The sequence below is a fragment of the Salmo trutta genome, chromosome 38, assembly GCF_901001165.1.
Source record: "Salmo trutta chromosome 38, fSalTru1.1, whole genome shotgun sequence".
Lineage (NCBI taxonomy): Eukaryota > Metazoa > Chordata > Actinopteri > Salmoniformes > Salmonidae > Salmo > Salmo trutta.
This window is the reverse complement of record NC_042994.1, coordinates 15,467,455-15,475,580: the sequence shown is the minus strand read 5'-3', so window position 1 is coordinate 15,475,580 and position 8,126 is coordinate 15,467,455.

The following is an 8,126-nucleotide window of genomic DNA, read 5'->3' as shown; positions in this document are numbered from 1 at the left end:
ATTGTAACATCAACATTAGGGTAGACTAGTTGAACATGCATACATATGCACAGGCACAGAACAATATCTAGACTAATAGAATGAAATATTGCGTAACCCTCAACCTTTGCACAGTGACCAGACCATTCAAATATGCCTAGGTAGGTAGGTAGGCAGGCAGGCAGACAGTATCTACCTACAGCCATGTCTATCAGGCATGCTTAGGCAAATATTTTTATAGTAAAACCAGCTATAGTTTTAGAGATTTACAACAGGAAATTGTTGTATAGTTGTTTTTCCTCACTGTTTGCTAGTAAATTTAGGTAGTTTGCTGGATATGCAATACTTGTTATTTACATCTTTTGGAATCGTATCTTGCATCATGCCTATAATTCTGTAATATTGAAATGCATCCATGGTCATAATCATAACCAATGTCAACCCTCATCAATTATGTTGCATAGCTAGCTAGTAAAATGAGTTTCTGATGTTACACATGTTTGCTAACAAGTTAGCAGCTGCCAGGCTAAATATCTGGCCATTCCAGTCATGTGCTAACGTTTGCTGTTAAACCTAATTTTAGGTGGCTGGTTGTAATGGGGCGGCAGCGTAGCCTAGTGGTTAGAGCGTTGGACTAGTACCGAAAGGTTGCAAGTTCAAATCCCCGACCTGACAAGGTACAAATCTGTCGTTCTGCCCCTGAACAAGGCAGTTAACCCACTGTTCCTAGGCTGTCATTGAAAATAAGAATTTGTTCTTAACTGACTTGCCTAGTTAAATAAAGGTAAAATAAAAAATGTTGTAGCTTGCTGTTTAGTAGCTAGCCATATCTACAATTTAAAAAAGAGGTTTTACAATCGAGATACAAAAGGGCTCCGATTTGTAAAAACTCTTCTATTTTTTGTCATAGCTGACTAGCTACATAATTAGACCCCCCCCCCCACACACACACACACACACACACTGTAACACAGTAGTAGCTATGTTAGCCAGCAATACACAATATGTGTTTCAGTAGATAAACTAAAGTTAGCTAGCTAGCTAGGATGCTTGCAGGAAAAATAACGTCATGTGAGCGGACCAAGTCATTTGGTGTCACTCTAAAGCGGAAAGGTGGAATAAACGAGTCCAGAGTAGGTTTTCTTGATTCAACACAGTTCTCTATTGAGGGATTTCTGACAATACAAACACTCCAACACAGTCAATGAGAATCTCCAAAGGAACAACATACATCTTCTTTAGATGACACAGGATCACATTATGATTATCTTTAAACTATAACAACAATCACATATTCGTCACCGTCTTAATGGATCTTCTTGGATAGTACCTCTCTCTCCGTCGCCATTCTCCAGAGATAGTTTATCTTCCTCCCTTCTTGCTGGTTCCATCCTCTCTCTTGTTGTGCTACTATCCGTGAGCCCAGCCTGCCCTCTGGTGGTCCTTCCACATACCTCCCCCCTCAGGACTGGACTGGAGGGTCGGGCGCCAGACGCACCGTCTTGGTCGCGTCGGGACAGCGCGTCTGCATTCCCGTTCCTCGATCCGGCCCTGTGGATGACATGGAAAGAGAATGGTTGTAAAGCAAGAAACCATCTGGCTATTCGGTTGTTATTGTTTCTCTTACCAGCCATCCACGTGAGGGGCGCATGGTCCGTAACTAATGCAAACCTCCGACCCAGTAGGTAGTATCGGAGATAATCGAGGGCCCACTTAATGGCTAGGGCCTCTTTCTCTACGGTAGCATATCTCTGTTCCCGATCGCTGAGCTTTCTACTTATAAAGAGAATCGGCCTCTCTGCTTCGCCTTCACCCTGAGCTAGTACGGCCCCGAGTCCCGTATCCGAGGCGTCTACCTGTACAATGAACTCTTGTGAGAAGTCCGGAGCCTGTAGGACGGGATCAGACACAGGCCATCTTTTAGCAATTGAAAGGCCTCTTCCGCCTCATCTTTCCACTCTACCCGGTTTGGCAAGTTTTTCTTGATGAGGTTTGTGAGGGGGTTGGCAATGGTTGCATATCCAGGGATAAAACGGCGATAATATCCCGTTATCCCTAAGAAGGCCCGAACGTCCCGCTTGGTCTGGGGTCGAGGCCAGTCCCGAATTGCCCTGGTCTTCTCTGCCTGTGGGCGTATTTTCCCATTCCCTACGGTGTACCCCAGGTATTCCGCTTCGGACAGACCCAGGCAGCATTTTTTTGGATTGGCCGTCAACCCTGTGGCTTCCAGACTCATGAGCACCGCCCGTAGTCGTAGGAGGTGACTATCCCAGTCCTCGCTGTGGATGACCACATCGTCTATGTACGCCGCTGCGTACTCTTGATGGGGCCATAGAATGGCATCCATGAGGCGTTGGAAAGTTGCAGCAGCACCATGCAGTCCGAAGGGCATCCTCACATACTGAAAAGCCCCTCCGGTGTGGCGAAGGCAGTCTTTGGGCGGTACTCTGGAACCACCGGCACTTGCCAATATCCCTTCGTCAAATCCAGGGTGGTGATGAACTTGGCCTTTCCTAAACGCTCCAAGAGTTCATCCACGCGGGGCATGGGAAACGCGTCGAATGTAGAGATTGCATTCACGCTCCTAAAGTCGTTGCAGAGTCTCATACTACCATCGGGTTTGGGGACCAGGACTATGGGACTGGACCACTCACTCGTCGATGGCTCGATCACACCCATCCTCAGCATCTCCCTTACCTCGTTCTTGGCGATGACTCGGCGGGCCTCAGGAATCCTGTAAGGACGGATATGCACCTTCTTGCCGGGTTCAGTGTGGATATGGTGGAACAAGACATCTGTTTGTCCTGGGAATGGAGAGAATACCCGGCCGAAGTTAATAATCAGCTTGTCTAGCTGTCTCGACTGTTCCGGCAGGAGAGTATGGCCATGGCGCACCTGTGGTAGAACCTCCTCTTTTCCTTGGCCCTCCATGGCCATCAAAGCCACCTCCTCCTCTCTTCCATGGTACTTCTTCAACAGGTTTATGTGATAGAGTTGGACCTTCTTCCTCCTGTCGGGTTGTTTGATGAGGTAATTGACCGGTGAGACCCTTTTCATTACCTCGTAGGGCCCCCTCCACTGCGCCAGCAAGCGGTGTTCAGCTGTGGGCACGAGCACCATCACTTTCTCTCCCACGGAGAACTCACGGGATGTCGCAGACTTATCGTAGGCCCAGCCTTGGGTCCTTTGCGCCTTCTCCATATGCCCCTTTACTATGGTCCACACTGCCGACAGGCGGTCTCTCATCAGGGTAACATGTTCTATTGTGGATCAAAAGGGACATGGTTGGGTCTCCCAGGTCTCCTTGGCTAAGTCGAGGATCCCTCGACAGGGTCTGCCGTAGAGCAATTCAAACGGGGAGAATCCAGTGGACACCTGGGGTACTTCTCGCAGGGCAAACATTAAGTGTGGGAGAAGCATGTCCCAGTTTTTCCCGTCTCTGGACACCACTCTTCTCAACATGCTTTTAATCGTTTTGTTCAAGCGTTCGCACAACCCGTCTGTTTGAGGGTGGAATATGCTTGTACGTATCTGTTGAACCTGATATAACCGACACAAGTCCTTCATCAACCGGGTCATGAACGGGGTTCCCTGATCGGTTAGGATCGTATTGGGAAGGCCTACCCGAAAGAACATCATGAACAATTCCTTGGCAATTCCCTTGGACGACATGTTACGCAGGGGTATGGCCTCTGGGAACTTGGTAGCGTAATCTACGACCACTAGGATGTACTCGTGTCCTCTGGCAGATTTTGGGAGGGGTCCCACGAGGTCCATAGCTATGCGTTCAAAGGGAGTCTCTATGATGGGGAGAGGAATCAAAGGGTTACGTAGGTGTGGCCGTGGAGCTGTACGCTGACATTGATCACACGTCCTACAATACCTGGCCACATCCTGGGTGACACGGGGCCAATAGAATCTCTGCATGATTCTGTCGATAGTCTTGTCCCGTGCCAGGTGTCCTCCTAGGACGTGGGAATGGGCTAACTGTAGGACTGTATCCCTGTATGGTCTAGGCACCATTAGTAATTCCTGGATTTCCCCCCTTCGTTGCACGACCCAATATAAGAGACCCTGCCTGATTGCATAGTAAGGAAGAGGGGGCTCACCTGATCCGTCGACGTTCCTCCCGTCGATCACCTTCACCCATCCCCAAACAGCAAGCAATGCAGGTGTAGAAGCACGGTCGCTAGGAAAAACTCCTTAGACAGGCCAGAACCTAGGAAGAAACCTAGAGAGGAACCAGGCTATGAGGGGTGGCCTGTCCTCTTCTGGCTGTGCCGGGTGGAGATTATAACAGAACATGGCCAAGATGTTCAAATGTTCATAGATGACCAGCAGGGTCAAATAATAATAATAATCACAGTGGTTGTCGAGGGTTCAACAGGTCAGCACCTCAGGAGTTAATGTCAGTTGGCTTTTCATAGCCGATCATTCAGAGTATCTCTACCATTCATGCTGTCTCTAGAGAGTTGAAAACAGCAGGTCTGGGACAGCAGGTAGCACGTCCAGTGAACAGGTCAGGGTTCCATAGCCACAGGCAGAACAGTTCAAACTGGAGCAGCAGCACGACCAGGTGGACTGGGGACAGCAAGGAGTCATCAGGCCAGGTAGTCCTGAGGCATGGTCCTAGGGCTCAGGTCCTCCGAGAGAGAGAGAGAAAGAAAGAAAGAAAGAAAGAAAGAGAGTATTAGAGAGAGCATACTTAAATTCACACAGGACACCGAATAAGACAGGAGAAACACTCCAGATATAACAGACTGACCCTAGCACCCCGACACATAAACTACTGCAGCATAAATACTGGAGGTTGAGACAGGAGGGGTCGGGAGACACTGAGACACCGACGATACCCCGGACAGGGCCAAATAGGCAGGATATAACCCCACCCACTTTGCCAAAGCACCGCCCCCACACCACTAGAGGGAAAACTTCAACCACCGACATACCATCCTAAGACAAGGCCGAGTATAGCCCACAAAGATCTCTCCCACGGCACAACCCAAGGAGGGCTCCAACCCGGACAGGAAGATCACGTCAGTGACTCAACCCACTCAAGTGATGAACCCCTCCTAGGGATGGCATGGAAGAGCACCAGTAAGCCAGTGACTCAGCTCCTGTAATAGGGTTAGAGGCAGAGAATCCCAGTGGAGAGAGGGGAACTGGCCAGGCAGAGACAGCAAGGGTGGTTCGTTGCTCCAGTGCCTTTCCGTTCACCTTCACACTCCTGGGTCAGACTACACTCAATCATAGGACCTACTGAAGAGATGAGTCTTCAATAAAGACTTAAAGGTTGAGACCGAGTCTGCGTCTCTCACATCGATAGGCAGACCATTCCATAAAAATTGAGCTTTATAGGAGAAAGCCCTGCCTCCAGCTGTTTGCTTAGAAATTCTAGGGACAGTAAGGAGGCCTACATCTTGTGACCGTAGTGTACGTGTAGGTATGTACGGTAGGACCAAATCGGAAAGATGGGTAGGAGCAAGCCCATGTAATGCTTTGTAGGTTAGCAGTAAAACTTTCAAATCAGCCCTTGCCTTAACAGGAAGCCAGTGTAGAGAGGCTAGCACTGGAGTAATATGATCAAATTTGTGGTTCTAGTCAAGATTGTAGCAGCCATGTTTAGCACTAACGGAAGTTTATTTAGTGTTTTATCCGGGTAGCCGGAAAGTAGAGCATTGCAGTAGTCTAACCTGTAAGTGACAAAAGCATGTGTAGCAATATTGATGTTACTCATATTGATGTTACACAGGAAACGGAAACCAGTTGTTACTTACTTTATTAATGTGCTGGTTGACAACATGCCTAGTAAAGTTTGCTTAACTATATATCTTTGTCTGTCGTGACTACAACACAAAGCATATTGAAACATAATGACAGCGGTACTCAAAAGAACCTGGATCTCATCGATGTAAATGAAGAATACATCCCAGGCGGCAGTTTGAAAAAGTGCTGGCAATCGTAAGTGACTCTATGCTAAAAGCTAGCTGGCTATTGGATACAAGCAGATACGTGAGTACCTAACATTCCATTCTAGGGCCTCCTGGGTGGCACAGTGGTCAAAGGCACTGCATCGCATTTCTGTGCCACCAGAGATTCTGGGTTCGAGCCCAGGCTCTGTCGCAGCTGGTCGCGACCGGGAGGTCCATGGGGCGACGCACAATTGGCCCAGCGTCGTCCGGGTTAGGGAGGGTTTGGCCGGCAGGGATATCCTTGTCTCATCGCGCACTAGCGACTCCTGTGGCGGGCCGGGCGCAGTGTACACTGACCAGGTCACCAGGTATACGGTGTTTCCTCCGACACATTGGTGCAGCTGGCTTCCGGGTTGGATGTGCGTTGTGTCAAGAAGCAGTGCGGCTAGGTTGGGTTGTGTTTCGGAGGACGCATGGCTCCCGAGTCCGTACGGGAGTTGCAGCGATGAGACAAGACTGTAACTACTGCCAATTGGATACCATGAAAAAAGGGGGTTAAAAAAAAAAACATTCCATTCTACAAATAAATCGCTATGGAAAATGCACTGAAACCTCTGGGGAAAATAGACTTTGATGATTGTAATTTAGCACTGACCTGGAAAAGATGGAAAAAGGAATTAAATTTGTACATGGCTCTTACAATGAGCGAAAAACCTGATGATTATAAAGTGAAGCTACTGCATTATCTCATTGGGGAAAAGGCAGAGAGATTTGTGAGACCCTATGGGTGGGCAGTAAAAAAGACAATCTCTCTGAGGAAGTAATTGCAGCACTGGATGCATTTTGTGATCCCAAGAAAAATGAAAAAATTAAGAGATATAATTTTTTCATGCGAAGTCAGGGCCAAGATGAGAGTTTAGACAAATATCTCACTGAATTGAGGACTCTAGTGGCCACCTGCAACTTTGCAGTAATCACAGACTCTCTTATCAGGGACAGGATTGTGTGTGGCACGTGTGACACACACTTAAGAGAGTGCTTACTCAGAGACTGATCTCAGTTTAGAGAAATGCATACAGATTGGAAGAGCTGCAGAACTGTCCAGACAGAGAGCTAAAGTCATAAATGTGCAGGGCCCTGTAGCAGTGCATGCAGTAACACAGAAAGAGAGACTGAGAGGGAGAGGAGACCCTACAGAGGGACAGAGCATTATACAATGCAGATACTGTGGACGGACACATGAGAGAAAAAAGGAAAAATGCCCTGCATATGGACAAAAAGTAAATCCTGTGGAAAAAGAAACAATCACTTCTCTAAGGTTTGCAAAAGTGCAGGGATCAGCAAGAGAAAGAGTCCTGGCAATGGAAAATGCGTTAGTTGACTCAGAGAACAGTGAGGATGTTCCCTGCATCACACTAGGTGTCAGGGCTGGCTCAAGGAAGCAGGAGAGGTAGAGTCAAGCGCAGGAGACAGTAAATTCTTGAACACACTTTAATCCGTATGCACAAAAATAAAGACAGTCCAAACACGGCAGGGCAGGGCGCCAAACAGATACCACGCTCCGAAACCCTGATAGACATCAGAAATAGGGACGCAGCCCATAAATACCTCTGCGGTGATAAAACACAAAACAACCACAGGCAGAGGGAAAAAAACACACGTTCCTCAAGATACCACAAACCTGACAAGGAACATAATCACGCACAAAACACAGACATACCTCGCTAAACTAAATAACCCCCCCTACTAATAACTAAACCAAAACAGATGCGTGCCTACCTAGACCTAACCAACAGAAAGTGAAACAAAAAAGGATCAATGGCAGCTAGTAGGCCGGCGACGACGACCGCCGAGCGCCGCCCGGTCGAGGAGGGGCGCCACCATCCGTCGGTGTCGTGACACTAGGGCCAAAGTCAGAGAGCATCAACGTAGTACAGGAGAAAACCACAGACCCCAATGCAGCTCTCTTTGCAACCATGCTGGTCAACAAAAAGTCAGATTTCAGTTGGATTGTGGTGCTAGGTGTAATGTTATCCTCATAAAAGCCAGTAACCTAGAGCCCTGCAGTCAGGTATTGGTGATGTATAACAAGATTACTCTGACGCCACTGGGGAAGTGCACACTTAGTGATCAATCCACGCAATAAGAAAACCTACCGAGTTGAGTTGATCGTAGTCAACAAGAATGTGCACAGGCCCATTCTAGGCAGTAAGGCTATCCAGGCAATGGAGTTGA